The sequence below is a fragment of the Zonotrichia leucophrys genome, chromosome 2 (assembly GCF_028769735.1).
Source record: "Zonotrichia leucophrys gambelii isolate GWCS_2022_RI chromosome 2, RI_Zleu_2.0, whole genome shotgun sequence".
NCBI classification, from domain to species: Eukaryota; Metazoa; Chordata; class Aves; order Passeriformes; family Passerellidae; genus Zonotrichia; species Zonotrichia leucophrys.
The window spans coordinates 99,147,578-99,153,059 of NC_088171.1; the positions used below are offsets into that span (position 1 = coordinate 99,147,578).

The window sequence follows — 5,482 nt, forward strand, 5'->3', positions numbered from 1 at the left end:
CATTACTATTACTTAACTTTTATTTACTGTTTCTGCAAATTATACTGGCAGAAAGGCAAAGTTCAAAACTCGACTTTTAACTTTTCCATCTTTCCCTTCTCTCTCCACATATTTGTAAAAATCCCAAGGGAGTTAAACACCATTTTCTTTTTCATTTCATATCTTTTCTACTCAATGATGGGGTTTAGTACCTGGCATTTGCTCCAGGGTGAGTAAATGAACTATGATATATTGACTTGCAAAGACTTGTTATGCCCAGAGCATGTACAGCTGTGTGAAGCAAAGAATACAGAGTTCTGAAATCATAATCAAACTATATGACATCAAGTGGTTTCCAGAATGCTTTCTCTGTAATTTGTGGATTAACTTTTTTGTTTTATGAACAGATTATTGATAGAATTGAAATGACATGCTTCAACACAGATCTCTCTCTGGCAAAATAATGGAACAGTTTATATTAAGCGCCATCACGCAAAATTTACAAGATGGCCGGAGTATCAGACCCAGCCAGCATGGATTTAGGAGGGGTAGGTATGTTTGACCAACCTGGTCACCTTTTATGACCAGGTAACCCGCCTAGTGGATGCAGGGAAGGCTGTAGATGTTGTTTACTTGGATTTCAGCAAGGCCTTTGACACTGTCTCCCACAGCATGCTCCTAGACAAGTTGGCAGCCCGTGGCTTGGACAGGAGCACTCTTTGCTGGGTTCAGAACTGGCTGCATGGCCGGGCCCAGAGAGTGGTGGTGAATGGTGCTGCATCCAGCTGGGGGCCAATCACCAGTGGTGTCCCTCAGGGATCTGTGCTGGGGCCAGTTCTGTTTAATATTTTTATTGATGACGTGGATGAGGGCTTAGAGTCCTTTATTAGCAAATTTGCGGATGACACTAAGCTGAGAACGTGTGTTGACCTGTTAGAGGGACAGAGGGCTTTGCAGAGGGACTTGGAATGGTTGGATGGATGGGCAGAATCTAATGGGATGAAGTTCAATGAGTCCAAGTGCCGAGTCCTGCACTTTGGCCACAATAACCCCCTGCAACGATATAAGCTAGGAACGGTGTGGCTGGACAGTGCCCAGGTGGAAAGGGACCTGGGGGTGCTGGTTGACAGCCGGCTGACCATGAGCCAGCAGTGTGCCCTGGCGGCCAAGAAGGCCAAGGGCATCCTGGCCAGTATCAGGAACGGTGTGGCCAGCAGGAGCAGGGAGGTCATTCTTCCCCTGTACTCAGCACTGGTGAGGCCTCACCTGGAGTATTGCGTCCAGTTCTGGGCCCCTCACTTTAGGAGGGACATTGAGATGCTTGAGCGGGTCCAAAGGAGAGCAATGAGGCTGGTGAGGGGCTTAGAACACAAGCCATATGAGGAACGACTGAGGGAGCTGGGGTTGTTCAGCCTGGAGAAAAGGAGACTCAGGGGTGACCTTATCACTCTCTTCAACTTCCTGAAGGGTGGCTGTGGTGAGCTGGGGGTCGGTCTCTTTCTCCGAGCAACAACAGACAGAACAAGAGGACACATTCTCAAGCTGCGCCAAGGGAGATACAGGCTAGAATTAAGGAGGAAGTATTTTACAGAAAGAGTGGTCAAATACTGGAATCATCTACCCAGGGAGGTGGTAGAGTCGCCATCCCTCGAAGAGTTTAAAAAAAGACTGGATGTGGCACTTGGTGCCATGATCTAGTTGAGGTTTTAGAACATGGGTTGGACTCGATGATCTTAAAGGTCTCTTCCAACCTAGAATTTCTGTGATTCTGTGATTCTGTGAAATTTAAAATTATACATTAAGCATAAAACTAACAGAGCTTTTCTCCTGGAACCAATCACCTTTTGTTGTTTATATTACTTTATTTTTTATTCCTGAGTTCCTAATCTGTTGAATAGTTACACTTGGAAAAAAATTGTTACAAAAAATAATGAGTGCCTGCATTAACATAAAGAACGTGAACATAAACCTAGATACAGTTTAGGCCTTGATCGTGCAAGCCTTTTTCCACAAGATGAATTAAGATGTGCACTTAAGACTGATTTGGATGTCTGTTGACTTTGCTGTTATCTCTTTTATTTTTCCAAGTTATTTGCAAATTTCAGCCCCCTACACTGAAAACTGGGAATAGAACAGCCAGGTGCAGCATCAACCCATAAAAAGATATACCTCCTTTTTTATTTTTTACACCTCTATTTTTATATACTCACACAGACACATATATATGTGTGTTTAAAATAAAGACCATTTAAGATTTTTCCTGATGAAACCTGAGCACCACAGACTGTCACAGAAAAATAATCAACTATTTTCAGATCAGGTTCTGGTCTGGGTTTAGTAAATATCTCTTTTTTCTAATCACTGCCATTGATCAGTCATCTGACTGAATAATCAATAATGACTGAAGAGAGATTTCTTAGTCTTTGATCAAGAAAGTGGAAAAAAGCAGCCAACCAAACCTCAGCTGGTCAGGAAAAAAAGACTTATTTACTAATTATTGCAGTGCAAGTACTGTAAACACTTTCTTTAGTCATATTCTCGACAGGAAACAGCTGCTGCTCTTGTTTTGGATTCTAATTGTCAGGTTACAAAATATTATAACCGATATATGTTAAAATGTGAGAAAACTTAGACTTTAAAATCCAGGTGTTTCTAAAATGGACCTGTTTGGTGGTCTCTATTTGTACAGCTATGCCACTGTTGGAACAAACCTGGAGGAGTTTTGTAGAGTAGGAACTTCTAAATGCAGCTCTCATACCCTCAAAAGCTTACCTTACATCCTAATTCACTATGAGATTACTGTTAAAAATAAGATACTAGTTTTAGTGTACAGCTTGGCTTTACACAGAAGTGTTACATGCCTTACTGGTATTTAATAATTTTAAATATGGTCTGTAAAGTTAGACAAAAATATGACACTTCATATTAGCAACAGTGTGGATTCTATCTAAAATGATCACAAAAATCTTTTACAATCTCTCCCTTTCTTGAAGTTTTATATGTTTGTATTTTTCACTTAGTACCTCTGTGTTAACCCACCATATTAATCATTCAGCATTTGTCAAGGAGGAAGCCTGGTCTACTTTTGAAGGTAATTTCCAACAAAGTTACCTTTCTTTATGTGGAATTACGAGTGTGTTCTTTTGGAGACAAATGGAACTGGCAGACTGTAGGTGGTGAGCAGCAGGCAAGAGACCCTGCTTCTACAACACATCTCCAGAGTTAAGAGCACTCTGCATGGAGTCATAAATGATGCTGGTACAGCCTTGGAAAATATGCTCCATAGGTAGACGGCTTCAACAAGTGTGCTTAAGAAACACAGACTCTGCTAGGCAGCATGTGACGTCTTGAGCAAGGAAAAACAAAACAAAACAAAAAAATCAATATGTCAAGGAACTTTCTACTGCAAACTTCAGGTTCTCGTTAACCTTTTCTGTTCCACCATGACAGAAAAAGGATAAATTTAGCAAGGAAATGTCAATTCAATCTAAAATGTTGCTGAAACCTAATTTAAGAACTCTAGCTCTCACTTTATCAAAACCCCTTTATTTAAACACATAGAATCATAGATTAGTTCTGGTTTGAAAGGATCTTAAAGTCATCTAGTTCCAACCCCCCCTGCCATGGACAGGAACACCTTTCACTAGACCAGGTTTTCTAGAGTCCCATCCAGCCTGGTCTTGAACACTTCCAGGGACAGTACATCTACAGCTTCCCTGGGCAATCTGTGACTGTGTCTCACTACCCTCATGGTAAAAAAATTCATTTATATATATATAATCTAAACCTCCTATCTTTCAGTTTAAAGCCATTCTCCCTCATACTACCACTACACACTCTTGTCAGAAGTCCTTCCCCAGAATTTTTTTTGTCCCCTTTAGGTGCTGGAAGACTGCAATAAGGTGTTCCCAAAGCCTTCTGTTCTCAATACTTGACAATCCCAACTCCCTCTGGCTGTCTTCATAGAAGAGGTTCTCCAACTTTCTGATCACCTTCTGTCTCTCCTCTGGACTCTGTCCATCTGATCCATGCACGTCTTTGGGAGCCCAGGCGTTGGATGCATGTCCCAAGGTAGAGTGTCATGAGGGCAGAGTAGAGGGGCAGAATCATCTCCTTCAAACTGCTTTCTGCAGTTCTTTTGCTGCAGCCCAGGATACAATTGGTTTCTGGGCTGTGTGTGCACATTATCAGCTTCTTTTGAGTTTCTCATCAATCAACACCTTCAAGTCCTTCTTCTCAGGAAGTCTGTCAATCCATTCTCCTCCCAGCCTATACCTGTGCTTGGGATTTCCCCAACTAATGTGTTGGACCTTGCTTGGTTTTGGTCTTGTTGAACTCCATGAGTTTTGCACAGGTCCTCCTCTCAAGCCTGTCATAACCCCTGTGGATGGCATCCCTCTTCTCCAGCATGCTGGCAACACCACACAGCTTTGTGATATCAGCAAACTTGCTAAGGATTCACTCTGTGCAACTGTCCACGTCACCAGCAAATTTATTCAACTGTGCTAGTTCCAACATTAACCCTAGAGAAACACCATTTGTCAGTGACCACCACTTGGACTTGGAATGCAACTTGTGAGTATGACCATCCAGCCACATTTTTTATCCACCAAGTGGCCCATCTATCACATCCATGTCTGTCCAGATTGGAAACAAGGATGTAATCTGCTTGAATAGAGGTTTTTAAATTGGGGCCCCAATGAAACTGGCTTACTGATTGGAATGTTTGAAATTCCATCTCCTGGCTCTGGGCTTGTCCCACTGCCACTAGCATCCAAGTAGTAGGATTGGGATGGATTGAGGTTCCTCTCCTCCAGAAACTTTAAAGTCCTTTTCACCAGCTGAGCAAGCTCGTTACTGAGGATATTCTTCCCCTTGTCTTACAGACAGACCCCATCAGCCCCCAGAGCAGTAGGTTTCTCAAAGTGAGGCCTGTGGTCTAAGTAGCTGAATCTCTCTGGCTGGGGCACCATACAGCACTAGAACAATTTGCTGATTTGCCTGTACTTGAATACACTGACTTTTTTTCTACTTCAACATTATTTGAAAACATGTTTTAAACTGAAGTGTGAAGTGGTGGTGGGAGGCATTTAGTGGGACCAAGAGCAGAAAGGATGGGCAAGGCTAGATTTTTCCATTAAACTTTGAGCTAGTATGGTTTTATTACTTTAACTTGACTTTTTCGTTAATTATTCATCAAATAATGCACTACATATTTTACTGTGTTTCAAGCAGAAATCTAGATTTTGAAATCACATTGAACCTTATATTTTGAATAATTATAAGTGCTTTCATCTGTGACACTTGAAAATGCTGATTTATTTAGAAGTTTCTGTTCAGAATTTATGTAGAACTAAGAACATCTAATAATAACCTGGTGGTTGGTAAATGAGCACTACAGTCCCAGTGACAAAACCATTGGATTTAGCTTGATAAAATAAAATAGAAAAAAAATTAAGTTCAGCAATTCCTCTGTTGCCATGATCCACTCCTGAACGTGTTC

At 41.5% G+C, this 5,482-nt stretch overlaps 1 pseudogene; it reads left to right on the plus strand.

Annotated features, from left to right (window-relative positions):
- The first annotated feature begins 651 nt into the window (after positions 1 to 651).
- On the plus strand, positions 652 to 1,677 carry LOC135442929 (uncharacterized; annotated as a pseudogene).
- Positions 1,678 to 5,482: the final 3,805 nt, after the last annotated feature.